General features: G+C 41.3%; 1 protein-coding gene and 1 long non-coding RNA gene across 2 annotated transcripts in view; one reads left to right on the top strand and one right to left on the bottom strand.

The window, feature by feature from the left end:
- LOC133651053 (uncharacterized) overlaps positions 1-15,000 on the top strand; it is an 88,396-nt gene that overhangs the window by 23,807 nt on the left and 49,589 nt on the right. The gene's annotated exons all lie outside the window — the stretch shown is intronic.
- Positions 1-15,000, bottom strand: part of doc2b (double C2-like domains, beta) — a 302,553-nt gene that overhangs the window by 266,197 nt on the left and 21,356 nt on the right.

The following is a 15,000-nucleotide window of genomic DNA, read 5'->3' as shown; positions in this document are numbered from 1 at the left end:
GTATTAGCGGCTGGCTGTAGCAACACAACAAGGAGGACTTTGTTGGATAGCAGACACTAGCGCCGGCGACCTCACCTTGACTTCGTACGTCTCCGGGCCGCCGACCACATCGTCGATCGCTGGAACGCAGGTGAGCACGGGTGTTGATGAGCAGAGGAGGGCTGGCTGGCGTAGGTGGAGCGCTAATGTTTTTATCATAGCTCTGACGAGCTCCCGTTGCTAAGTTAGCGTCGTTAGCAACAGCATTGCTAGGCTTCGACAGGCGTCGAATACACATTAACCGTGTATTTACATGTCCAGTGTTTGGTTCGGTGTCTCCTGATAGTAGTATTGTTGAACTTCTGTCTATCCTTCCAGTCAGATATTTATTTATTTAGTGTCTATCTGCATTTGAGACAGATGCTATCACGTTAGCTCATGCTAAAGAGCTTCGCCGATGTATTGTCGTGGAGATAAAAGTCACTGAATGTCCATTTCGCCTTCTCGACTCTCATTTTCAAGAGGATATAGTATCCGAGGTGGTTTAAAATACAAATCCGTGATCCACAATAGAAAAAGGAGAGAGTGTGGAATCCAATGAGCCAGCTTGTACCTAAGTTACGGTAAGAGCGAAAAAAGATATCTCTTGAACTGCATTCTAGTCCGTCACTCTAACGTTCCGCATCCACGAATCTTTCATCCTCGCTCAAATTAATGGGGTAAATTGTCGCTTTCTCGCTTCAAATATCTCTCGCTTCATTGTAAACAACGGGGGAATTGTGAACAGCACTACCGCTTGTGACGTCACGCTACTTCCGGTAGGGGCACAGCTTTTTTTTTTTAGTGCGAACTTTATCGTCGATTTTCTCTACTAAATCCTTTCAGCAAAAATATGGCAATATCGCGAAATGATCAAGTATGACACATAGAATGGATCTGCTATCCCTGTTTAAATAAAAAAAAAAATCATTTCAGTAGGCCTTTAAAATGCATGAGAATGTTTTATATTTTGTACGTTATTTTTAACACTGTGATTACCAGTGGAGTTATTCATTACTTATCGTGTCGGCAATGTCAGCTAAGATTTATCTGAGAGCCAGATGCAGTCATCAAAAGAGCCACATCTGGCTCTAGAGCCATAGGTTCTCTACCCCTGACTTAAACGCTAATCCAGGTTTTCTGCCTGAGCGTGAGTGTGTTTTCCAGGATTCTGCCGATCCATCTGTTGCGTGAGGCCGACCACAAAGCCATTTGCGGACCTTTTGCATCCAATCCACTCGAAAACCTCCCCGGAGCCTCGTAACGCCGCGCTCAATGTAAAGAGAAGGCGTTCAGTAGAATCCTCTTATGTGCAAGCTGTCACGCAGTCGTAATGACTCACTGGCATGGCGGCGCGTTTCTAAAGCCGCGGCGCTCGCTGCCTGTCGGATGCGAGCGGGTGGTTGGAAGTCGGCGAGCAGCTCCACTCCATTCAGACTTGAACTCGGACCCCCCCCTCCCCCCCCGCCTTCATCCCGCTGAGCGTGTTATGTAATGATAATGCCTGCTATTACACAGATCCATTTGGCATACGAGGGCTGTCGTCCATGAAGGCGAGGGGATTTAATTTGGCTTGTCGCGCAACATTCCCCAGCGTGGTTTTTTTTTAGCGACGTCTGAGGCTTGAAGTGGCACCGAGAGGGACCCGATACCCGCCTCTCACGACCCCCCGGGGGCCCAGAGAGCACCCGGGCCTGAATGAAAACGTTGAACAACGTCTTGACGACTAAGTCAAAAGCCAACGGCCGCGAGTGACGCACAGGGGGCCGAACTCAGCAGGAGGAGGTGTTCAGCCGCTCGCCGTGCGTCGGCGTGACGCGTCAACGTTTACCGTGCGCCGCTTAATGAGGCGGCGGTAATAAGGCGTGTTTGGCAACTCAAGTTCAAAGCTTTCAGACTCTCGCTGCCGGCTGTCACTGGAGCGAGTAGGGGAGGAGCTGCAGAGTGCGCCTTGAGTTCACATTTACTTCTAGTTTTTTGGGGGGCAAATTACAACAACAAAACATCGCCTGGAACTTATTTAACTGATGCTTTAAAAAATATTTGCAAACACGTATCTCAATCTGTGCGTGTGTAATCCAATTCCAGTGTCTGCGTACCGATGTGTGTGTCCAGGGTTTCCCACACATTTATTTATTTGTGGCGGCCCGCCACGAAAGAATTATGTCCGCCACAAATAAAAAATTTAAAAAAATTATTATTTTATTTTATTTTTATTTTTTATTTTTTTTTTTGGTCCTCTCCAGCTTCTCAGGCAAATCATATAGTTGATGTAGATGCCCATATCGGCTGTTCAGATTTACTTTACAAAAGAGAAGTGTAGGATACTTCTCTCGTTGCCTTATTTGTATTTGACTTTATTAAATGTATTTATATTAGAAACACAACATGTGTATATAACAAAGGGTGCAAAGTCTGCAGGCAGTAGGAAACACATGGTTAAGTGTAGGGAGTAAAACTGATGGCAGTCTAAAGTTCAAGATTTTTGGAGCTCTTTGTTCAGTGGATCAGATGTTGGATGAAGCTCTGTGTCTATCTACCACCACTACTGTTTTCTGTTTATTTGTTACTGACTGTGGCAGGACACCTCTGCCTCTGTTTCACTTTATGTTGCTGGTAAATAATATGGTTGTAGTAGTAGGCTAAAGTTAAATTATTTAGTATGCACTAATTAAAGGGGCAGAGCTTTGAGACATTTTAGCTTTTATATTTTATAACATATATTTTTTGTAAGAACCACAATTAATAAATATATTTCAGTGAATAACTTATTGTTCAAATCTGTATATAAATATGTACATAAAGTGTTGTAATTATATTGTAAAATGGATGGATGGATGGATGGATGTTTAAAACAAAACTGTTATTATTAATTAGTAAGTATACATTTTTTTAGCCTTTTTAGAGAAAATCAAATCATTGTAGTAAATTATGCAAATTATTCGATGATGTCATGGTTACCACGCCCATAGCCACGCCCCCACCGCCACAGGTATCTTGGCAGTTTATGGGAAACACTGGTGTCTGTATAATAATCGTGAAGGATGGGAGTGGAAGAAGATTCAAAAGATGGAGCTAACCAGGGACGGCGTGGCGGAGTTGGGAAAGTGGCCGTACCAGCAACCTGAGGGTTCCTGGTTCGATCCCCAGCTTCTACCAACCTTGAGCAAGACACTTCACCCTTGCTCCTGATGGGTGGTGGTTAGGGCCTTGCATGGCAGCTCCCGCCATCAGTGTGTGAATGTGTGTGTGAATGGGTGAATGAGGAAATAGTGTCAAAGCGCTTTGAGAACCTTGAAGGTAGAAAAGCGCTATACAAGTATAACCCATTTACATAACAGTTTTAATGACATTCAGATTTTACTTAAATCAATACCGGAGCAGCACCTCCTCATCCGTGGCTCACTAGTGCAATAAGAACGCCGCAAATGTGTCCCGTGAAAAACCGTCCGACCGGAACTCTCTAATAACTATAGTTCCTTGGGTGAATAATGCAAACTCACTACACCGGTATGTTTTAGCGCTTTCATGGCGAGTTTACTGACAGATTTAAGTAAGAACTTTACACTACTTTATATTAAAAATGGCAACAGCAGAGGATGAACGTCCCATAACAAGAAGATAGAGAAAAAGAAGAAGCTTATCGACTACGGACTACAAAGGCGGACGCGCGCAAATTTTCAGGACTTATGCAGATCCCAATTACAGATCAGCAGGTACCAGAAGGTAAGAAAAGTTGCTTTTGCATAATATTGCAAAACAAAACGCCAGATATGTCTTACCTTATACACACACCATAATAATACTCGTATGTTGAAGCACAGTACAATCCATCAAGCGGTGCGGCTTCATAGCTTACCAAAGTCGTACTAAAACATTTTGATAGACTTTTGAGCGCCGTGTGTAATGTTCTATACTTTCAATGGAATATATAAAATGTTGGTGTTGTTTACTTGAGTCATATAGCAGACTACACGTATCTTTTATGTGTGACTGCCATCATATTGCTGTCTACACGTATCTCTTATGTGTGACTGCCATCTACTGGTCACACTTTTCATTTCACCATGTACCAAATAAATAGCTTCGAGGTCGGTAAGCACAACCAAAATGATTCCGTACATTAGGCGCACCGGGTTATAGTGCGCACTGTTGAGTTTTGAGAAAATGAAAGCATTTTAAGTGCGCCTTATAGTCCGAAAAATACGGTATCTGTCTGTAGGCCTGGGCCATTTGTCAATTAACCGACAATTATGAAAATTAAGTCGATAAGTTTTCCAGCGTCGATAAAATCGCCATGTACGCGCTTCGAAGAGCATTCACGCTTTTCAACGGAATAAAAAGAATGGAGTGAATTATCTTGTCCTTCATTAAGTATTCTTGACTCTTTGTGAGGCGAGGCGGGGCCGCGTCTTTATTTTTTTTAAATTAATGTGCGTGTTCGGCGAGCACGGCTGTTTGCGAAAGCCGTCATTCTTTTGTATGGGTTTCTTCGGCTGCGGGCGTTTGTCCCACAAATAAACGGTAGTAATGATAACCGCTTTAAAACTTCCGACGGTTATTATTACCATATTAAAATGATCAAAGAACCGTCTTTCATAAGTGCACTTAGATACGGACAACCTGTTAGCTGGCTTAAAGGCCTACTGAAACCCACTACTACCGACCACGCAGTCTGATAGTTTATATATCAATGATGAAATCTTAACATTATAACACATGCCAATACGGCCGGGTTAACTTATAAAGTGACATTTTAAATTTGCGTAGACCGGCGAACACGGGTATGCCTTCCACATTGAAGCCAATACGAAAAAGCTCTGTTTTCATTTCATAATTCCACAGTATTCTGGACATCTGTGTTCGTGAATCTGTTTCAATCATGTTCATTGCATTATGGAGAAGGAAGCTGAGCAAGCAAAGAAGAAAGTTGTCGGTGCGAAATGGACGTATTTTTCGAACGTAGTCAGCCACAACAGTACACAGCCGGCGCTTCTTTGTTTACATTCCCGAAAGATGCAGTCAAGATGGAAGAACTCGGATAACAGAGACTCTAACCAGGAGGACATTTGACTTGGATACACAGACGCCTGTAGAGAACTGGGACAACACAGACTCTTACCAGGATTACTTTGATTTGGATGACAAAGACGCAGACGTGCTACTGTGAGTATGCAGCTTTGGCTTTTTTTTGCGTATGTACGTAACTTTTTTAAAATATATAAGCTTTATGAACCTTGGGTTAGGTGAACGGTCTTTTGGGCTGAGTGATTGTGTGTGTTGATCATGTGTTTGAATTGTATTGGCGTGTTCTATGGAGCTAGGAGCTAGCAGAGGAGCTAGCATAACACGTACCGTACCTACGTGCGCGTCACGTACGTAACTTTTTAAAAATATATAAGCTTTATGAACCTTGGGTTAGGTGAACGGTCTTTTGGGCTGAGTGATTGTGTGTGTTGATCAGGTGTTTGAATTGTATTGGCGTGTTCTATGGAGCTAGGAGCTAGCAGAGGAGCTAGGAGCTAGCATAGCAAACACGCAGGTGTTATTATGCAGGATTAATTTGTGGCATATTAAATATAAGCCTGGTTGTGTTGTGGCTAATAGAGTATATATATATGTCTTGTGTTTATTTACTGTTGTAGTCATTCCCAGCTGAATATCAGGTACCGTGAGTATGCAGCCTTGGCTGCTAAACATTCGATAACTTGACCGTATGTGCGCGTCACGTACGTAACTTTTTAAAAATATATAAGCTTTATGAACCTTGGGTTAGGTAAACGGTCTTTTGGGCTGAGTGATTGTGTGTGTTGATCAGGTGTTTGAATTGTATTGGCGTGTTCTATGGAGCTAGGAGCTAGCAGAGGAGCTAGGAGCTAGCATAACAAACACGCAGGTGTTTTTATGCAGGATTAATTTGTGGCATGTTAAATATAAGCCTGGTTGTGTTGTGGCTAATAGAGTATATATATGTCTTGTGTTTATTTACTGTTGTAGTCATTCCCAGCTGAATATCAGGTCACCCCCGGCTCTCACAGCATCTTCCCTATCTGAATAGCTTCAACTCCCCACTAGTCCTTCACTTGCACTTTACTCATCCACAAATCTTTCATCCTCGCTCAAATTAATGGGGAAATTGTCGCTTTCTCGGTCCGAATCTCTCTCACTTCATGCGGCCATCATTGTAAACAATAGGGAACTTTGCATATATGTTCAACTGACTACGTCACGCTACTTCCGGTAGGGGCAAGTGTTAAGCGCATTTAATAATATAAATAGCAAAGCCATGTTGAATATCTTACGCAGTGACGTCATGTGCCTGCGTGCACTGAAATGGTATGTTGTGAGCATGCGCAGAATAAACGGCTCAGTGAGTTCCTGGACCAAAAGAAGTAATGGTGGTTTGTTTATTTCCTCCCGTGAATATAAAGTGCTAGGTAACCACATTGGTGACTGTTATAACGATAGACTGCTGCAGAAATGAGTAGTGCTACAGGTTATGGGCCCAGTCATTCAGGCCAAAGATGGTTTAGACTTTTATTCGACGGTGACGAGAAAAATTATGAACTCTGGAAAACGAGGTTCCTCGCACACATGGAGTTACGTGGTCTCGGAGGAGTTATCCTGGAATACCCACACATAGATGAGGAAGACGAAGAAGCTCTCGCGGAAGATGAGGCAAAGAACGGTGAGGCATATGCGGAGCTAGTGCAGTGTCTAGACAATAAGAGTTTGTCGTTGATAATGAGGGACGCGAAACGTGATGGAAGAGCAGCACTGGAGATTCTTCGCGAGCATTACGCGGGAAAAGACAAACCTCGTGTTGTGAGTTTGTATTGTGAACTTTCCTCGCTCCATAAGGCTAGTAATGAAACTGTCACGGACTATATTATTAGAGCAGAGACTATTTTCACGTCATTAAGAAGAGCAGACGAACAGATAAGTGATGGGCTTCAGATAGCCATGGTAGTAAAGGGGCTACCTGACTCATATAAGCCATTCGTCGTGCACATTACCCAAACAAATGACACTGTAACGTTTGGCGAGTTTAAAACGAAACTGCGAAGTTATGAGAGTACAGAAAAATATGGGAAGAACGACGTGAATGCAGAAGAAGACAATGTGATGAAGGCTAGCGGGGCAGCAAGATTACATGGAAGAGGAAGAGGAAAGAAAATGGATCTAGCTGATGTCGAGTGTTACACATGTGGGAAAAAGGGACACATGGCCAGGACATGCCCTGACGAATCCCAGACGAGAAGAGAGTATCGAAAATGGGATACACCACATCGGGGAAGGGGACGCGGTCGAGGACGAGGCCGTGACCATATAAAGAAAGCTGATGGGGAGGCAGAACCTACATCTTTCTGTTTCTTCAAATTGAGTGACTGTCCTCCACAAATAAGAAGCAAGAAGGGTCTCATGGTCGACTGTGGCGCCACGACCCACCTGATCAACGACGCCAGAAAGTTCAAGACAGTCGACAAGAGCTTCAGGCCTGAGGACCACATGATTGAGCTTGCCGATGGAACCAAGGTGAGCGGGATGGCGAAGATGAGGGGAGACGCCGAAGTATACTTGCTGGACAGCGAGGGACGACGAGTCAAAACAAGGCTCAAACAAGCACTTTACATCCCATCATTTCCACAAAACATTTTTTCAGTGAAATCAGCGACAGCCAACGGAGCGGAGCTACGCTTCAAGGACGGTGATAACTGGCTGGTCCACAAGGATGGTACCAAGTTCAAAATGGATGTGTATGGTAGGCTGTATTACCTTATCACAGTAGAAGATCATGTTGATGAAGTGTACGGGTGTCATGACATTCAAACATGGCATAAGATACTTGGTCATTGTAATTTTGATGATATTGCAAGATTAGAAAAGGTAGTTGAAGGGATGTCGATTAAAGGGAAACATGACAAGTCCAATCAAAACTGTGAAATATGTACACAGGGAAAGTTTACCCAAAGTAGAAACAGACAGGCAGACGCTAAAGCTACAGCTGTACTAGAACTAGTACACACAGACTTATGCGGTCCTATAGAGCCAACAGATAAAGATGGATACAGATATGCAATAGCATTTACTGATGATTACAGCGGGATGATTTTTCCATACTTTATCAAAGCGAAGAGTGACACATCAAAAGCTACAGAGAAATTCATAGCAGATGTAGCTCCATATGGAAAGATAAAGTGCATAAGGTCTGATAACGGTACAGAGTTTACCGGGCAGGAGTTCCAGTCTTTACTGAGGAGTAACAGGGTAAGGCACGAGACGAGTGCACCCTACTCACCTCATCAGAATGGAACCGCCGAAAGAGGTTGGAGAACCTTATTTGAAATGGCACGATGCATGCTATTGGAGAGTAACCTCCCAAAGCAATTATGGACATATGCTGTACAGACAGCAGCTCAAATCCGCAACAGGTGTTACAGTAAGCGTCTAGAGCAGACACCTTATTGTATTTTCACAGGAAAAACACCTAACTTATCTAACATGGAGATATTTGGTTCCGAATGCTACGTGTATAAGCAGGATAAAAAGAAGCTGGATTCTAGATGCGAAAAAGGAGTATTTGTAGGCTATGACAAGTATAGCCCAGCATATAATGTGTATTATCCTGACACTGGAAAAGTCCTAAAACATAGGCTGGTAAAATTCATCACCAAAGGTAGTGCAGATTGCCAGACTCAGACATATTGTGATATGGGGAGTGAGATTGAGAATTATGAAGATGCACGGCCAAAGGTAGTCAAGCAGGGTCAGGGACAGCCTAATGAGAGTAAAGAGTCTAGTGTTGAGGAGACTGCTGAGGCAAAGCTACCCCAGACAGGTAGTACTCAGAGAGAACAGGGAGAAAGGAGGTATCCTATAAGAGAGAAAAAGGCTCCAGAATACTTAAAAGAGTACCAGTGTAAAGCTGAGTGTAATATTGACGATAGTGAAAATGTAGATTATTTCTACAGAGTGGCATATGATGTACCTAAAACATTTACAGAAGCTATGGACTCTAAGAAGTCAAAAATGTGGGTTGACGCAATGAAAGAGGAGATGAACTCTTTGACAGAGAATGAAACTTTCACTCTGACCCCACTGCCAAGAGGCAAACAAGCAGTGGGAGGTGTCTGGGTATATACAGTGAAAGAGAGCCCAGATGGATTAGAGACTTGTAAAGCAAGATATGTCGCAAAGGGTTATGGTCAAGTGGAAGGGATTGACTATAAAGAGACTTTTTCACCGACAGCCAACATGACGTCTGTCCGAGCATTGATGCGGGTGGCTGTACAGGAGGACCTTACCCTGCACCAAATGGATGTAAAGACTGCTTACCTACATGCTCCAATAGACTGTGAGGTATATATGGAACAACCGGAAGGTTTTGAGGTCAAGTCAAAAACAGGAGAACACTTAGTGTGTAAACTCAATAAGTCATTGTATGGTTTAAAACAGTCCGGGCGTATCTGGAACATGTTACTGCATGATCATCTTACAGAGAATGGTTTTGTCCAAAATGATGCTGATCATTGTGTCTATAGCAGAGAATCTGAGAATGAGAAAGTGATTCTGTTGGTATGGGTGGATGACCTAATCATAGCGGCGAGTAGCAACACCTTACTCAGTGATGTAAAGGAAATGTTGAAGAGAAGGTTTAAGATGAAAGATATGGGTCCACTTAAACACTTTCTGGGTATTGATTTCAAACAGAGTGAAGGAGAGATCAAAATGACTCAAAAGAAACACATAGAGAAGATGTTAGCAAAATTTGGAATGTCAGACTGCAAGCCAAGATCCACCCCATGTGAGCAAAAGTTAAACTTTGACAATGAGGGTGAAGTTATCGATTCAACTGGATATAGAGAAATAGTAGGTAGTTTGATCTACATTATGACATGTACTAGACCTGACTTGAGCTGGGTTGTTAGTAAACTATCACAACACCTAGCAGAACCAACGCAGCAGCATTGGGCTACAGCAAAGCACCTACTAAGGTACTTAAAGGGTACTATAGATCAAAAACTACACTTCCAGAAATGTGAGAAAAGCCTTCAGCTTGAGGGATACAGTGATGCTGATTGGGCAGCTGATAAAAATGATAGGAGGAGCACAACTGGATACTGTTTCAGCTTGACTGAAAATGGTCCAGTTATATCGTGGAAGAGCAGGAAACAGCCAACGGTGGCACTGTCCACCTGTGAAGCTGAGTATATGGCACTAGCAGCCACTACTCAAGAGAGTATGTACCTTGTGCAACTACTTAAAGGAATAGATAGTAGTCACCAGCATCTACCAGTCAAGATATATGAGGACAACCAAGGGGCAATAGCTTTATCTAAGAACCCAGTATGCAGACAGAGGAGCAAACACGTAGATATAAAGTACCACTTTATACGGTCTGCACAAACAGAAGGGAACATTTCTATAGAATACTGCCCTACTGCAAACATGGTAGCTGATGTTTTTACCAAGCCAGTGACAAAGGCAACATTTGAGAAGTTCAAGGGGTATTTGTTTGGAGAGTGATGTGAATTGGCAGATGTAAATAAGTTTGAAGTTTTAACACTGCCAGTATGCTAAAATGTTTTATTTTGGAGTTATGTATTATTGGTTTTTGTTTTGCCATTATAGAGAGCTATAAACATGTCTTTGAGTGGGAGTGTTAAGCGCATTTAATAATATAAATAGCAAAGCCATGTTGAATATCTTACGCAGTGACGTCATGTGCCTGCGTGCACTGAAATGGTATGTTGTGAGCATGCGCAGAATAAACGGCTCAGTGAGTTCCTGGACCAAAAGAAGTAATGGTGGTTTGTTTATTTCCTCCCGTGAATATAAAGTGCTAGGTAACCACATTGGTGACTGTTATAACGATAGACTGCTGCAGAAATGAGTAGTGCTACAGCAAGCCTTTTTTTTATCAGATACCAAAAGTTGCAATCTTTATCGTCGTTGTTCTATACTAAATCCTTTCAGCAAAAATATGGCAATATCGCGAAATGATCAAGTATGACACATAGAATAGATCTGCTATCCCCGTTTAAATAAAAAAAATTCATTTCAGTAGGCCTTTAAATGCTAACATGTAAACAGACATAAACATCTTTCCCCAATTTAAACAGTGGTGGGCCGTCAGGGCCAACAAGGCCTTCTCTGCTGGCCTAACATAAAATCATAATCATAGATTAATAAAAATTAATTTTAATCTACTTTCTATAAAGTATTCATCTTTTTCTCTTCATATCTTATTGTGGGGAATTATATTTATATAGCGCTTTTCTCTAGTGACTCAAAGCGCTTTTACATAGTGAAACCCAATATCTAAGTTACATTTAAACCAGTGTGGGTGGCACTGGGAGCAGGTGGGTAAAGGGTCTTACCCAAGGGCACAACGCCAGTGACTAGGATGGCGGAAGCGGGAATCAAACCTGGAACACTCAAGTTGCTGGCACTGCCACTCTACCAACCGAGCTACACCGCCCCAGGCCCCAGGCTCCAGTGTTTCTTGTTTTTAGGTTAGAGTTTTTATCCAATCAGAATTCAGCTAGCTTGTTACCAGCGCTGTGTGAATTCTGCCGGTTGATAGACAGTTGCGATAGCCAATCAGATCACGAGTTGTTGACAGTAGCCCATCTAGGTAGCCTTAAGTTAAGCGTGACTGTGATTGGATTTTCACTTGTCACTCCCAAGCGAGTATCTAATCACAGGTTTTAATTTGTGAAAAGCAGGAAGTGTCACTGGGGCCATACCCGGCCAGCAGAGAAATCATCGGTCCTCACTTTTTTAACTCACAAAGGAGAGCAAAACGTGAGTTGAAATATATATATATATATTTTTTAAATGTTTTTACAATCATTTTAATTTTGACAGTATCACGCAAGATATGTTTTAAATGCTTTATTGATTTTTAAATGTGCCGAAATATAGCGTGTTTTGGTGATTCAAAGCCCAGGAATGCACAAATGTGTTTCTAGGTAGTATTTCTCCAGCCGTGGTCATGTGGTGACATAAATGATGGTATTTTGAGGGGTATTTATTAAAGTGGGACTAAGTAGGACATCACTGAAGGCGTAGGTAGGAAACTAAATTCAAACATGTACGAACACATTACTGTTTAAACAAGTGGGCTACAGTATTCACATTAAATGTAAAGGATGTGCTGTTTTTGCACAAAGTGATGGATAAACTCCACAGTCAAGTTGAAACAGACGGACTCGAACTCCGTTCAACAGGAAGTGAACTCACGTGATGTCACATAAACCGGAGGTGAAAGAACTGAACACCCTTTACAATTCACAAGAAAATATAAGCATATTTAAACACACAAATATAAATAAAATGTCACTTATGGAGTCAGAACAATATTTAATGTTTCCTCTGCCAAGAAAGTATATTGTGTCAATTTATTTTAGTTATAACAATTTTTTTTTTTAAACAAAGTATACTTTATTTGTGATATTTCTTTGTTTTATTTTACTTAGTATTTAAAAAGTTTACATTTCAATTACAATGTCAAAATACAAGTTAAATGCATTTGATATGGCAACACTAAATTGGCTCTAGTGAATGAATGTGGGTGTGAATGTTGTCTGTCTATCTGTGTTGACCCTGCGATGAGGTGGCGACTTGTCCAGGGTGTACCCCGCCTTCCGCCCGAATGCAGCTGAGATAGGCTCCAGCATCCCCCGCGGCCCCGGAAGGGACAAGCGGTAGAAAATGGATGGATACTTCCATTATTATTATATATTGTCATTACATCAGTGGTTATTTTGGTCTCAAAAAAATAACAATAATATCGTTTATGGAGCAAAATTTGTTATCCAACCCGGGCCTATCAGTCTGTTCGTATTTTTAAAAAAATGTGTGTGTGAGTACTTAGATGTGTGTAAAGCAGGAATCCTCTATTGGCTGTCTTTTTACGCGTAACTTTTGCGACACTTCTGCCGTGTACGACCTAACGATTTGAGCGTGTAAAATAATTTGTCTGTAACTTCCGCTTGCCTTTCCTTATACTCACCACTAGTCGGCGCCTTGCAGCCACTTACGCTCGTGTTGGCCGCGATGCTAAGAACGGCGGACTTTCCATCACTTGCTGTAAATAAAAGTTCATGTTCTAGCAGTAACTTAGTGGTCAGAAGTATTTTGTACTCAAAAAAAGTTCATTAAATAGCGGTTCCTCCGTCGGGTGGCTGTAACAGACTAAATGTCTGCTACAAGATACTGCAGTTTTAAACAGTCGGGTTGCAACGATACTCGGTATAATCCTGCACTGGACAATTTAATAACAATTCAACAATATCGCTTTTTTAATTGCAATCGGCTGATATGAGAATCGTAATCATTGGAGGTATCATTGGAGAGAGGCTGCATTTATTCCGCCCAGTACTCAAAAAATGCATACATATATAATTGTTTTTCATATAAGAAATATTTTATTATTATTTCTTCTGCAAAAGTGGTACGCCAAAGACTGACTGGATTAAAGTACTGTTGCGTCTGACCAGTCTTCCTCTCAGGGAATTAAAGTCCCTGGTCAATCCCAAGTTCTTTCAGATGACATATATGTTGAGTAATAAGGACCATCAAGACAGAGTAGGAATATTATCAAGTTTTACTAAAGCTTTCGGAGACCAGTCCTTACAAATGCGCTAATACCAGCATCTGGAAGCGATCTGAAAGCCAAACGGGAAGAGACAACTTATTGAATACGAAAACAGTCCCCACCCTGCCCAGAAAGGAATACAGCCTCTTTGTTCTAATACTGATAAGGTAAAAAGGGAGTATGCTATACTCTTACATCCCAACCCCTTCAAGGTAAAGCACAGAGTTTAATTGCGGACATAAGATACAAGCAAAAAGAGTACACATGGGAAAATATTAGCTGCTTTATACATGACTATGAATAAAGAAAGAACTCTTAAAAATTTATGCATTCTCCACAGTGCAGGAAGAGGTGCTTTAAGACATGGCCAGCTAGCTAGCAGCAAACATCCATCCGCAGTCTGCAGTGTTGTAGCTACTTCTAAATTACTAATCCTCGCCTCCATGGCGACAAATACAGTAAGTTTCTTACAAGTATCATCCCTGCAGGACGAGGAATAGCTAAACATGCTTCACTACACACCGTAGCTCACCCGCGTCACAATGTAAACAAATGCTATGGGTGGATCTACACCTAACATCCACTGTAATGATACCAAGTACAATAGCGTATCTAGTCGATACTACTATGATTACATCGATATTGTTTAGCATCACAACATCTTCTTTTGTTTTTTTGTTTGTTTTATTCATATTATGTTTATAGACTCAAGAAATAAGTCCCTGGACACATGAGAACTTTGAATATGACCAATGTGTGATCCTGTAACTACTTGGTATCGGATCGATACCTAAATTTGTGGTATCGTCCAAAACTAATGTAAAGTATCCAAACAACAGAAGAATAAGTGATTATTACATTTTAACAGAAGTGTAGTTAGAACATGTTAAAACAGAAAGTAAGCAGATATTAACAGTAAATTAACAAGTGGATTAATAATATTTTTTTTACAGCTTGTCCTTCATAATTTTGACAAAATGGTAGAATGATAAATGACACAATATGTTACTGCATATGTCAGCAGACTAATTAGGAGCCTTTGTTTGCTTACTTACTAATAAAAGACAAGTTTTCTAGTATGTTCATTATTTAATTTAAGGACAAAATTGTTCATTGATTGTAATAAGCAACAGATGTTTAATGTACCCTAAGATTGTTTGTTAAAATAAAGCCAATAATGCAATTTTTTGTCGTACCCTTTATTTATAAAAGTATCGAAAGGTATCGAAATACATTTTGGTACCGGTACCAAAATATTGGTATCGGGACAACCCTAGTTCAAACTGTGTTTAATGTTACAGTGGCCAAAAATGTTAAATATACTTATTAAATAAAACATCTGCTTTGTTTTCATGAACATTTAGGCTTACTATGCTATT

The sequence above is a fragment of the Entelurus aequoreus genome, linkage group LG05 (assembly GCF_033978785.1).
Source record: "Entelurus aequoreus isolate RoL-2023_Sb linkage group LG05, RoL_Eaeq_v1.1, whole genome shotgun sequence".
Classification (NCBI taxonomy): domain Eukaryota; kingdom Metazoa; phylum Chordata; class Actinopteri; order Syngnathiformes; family Syngnathidae; genus Entelurus; species Entelurus aequoreus.
Note: the sequence above shows the minus strand (reverse complement) of the source record. Positions and strands in the feature narration are given on the sequence as shown.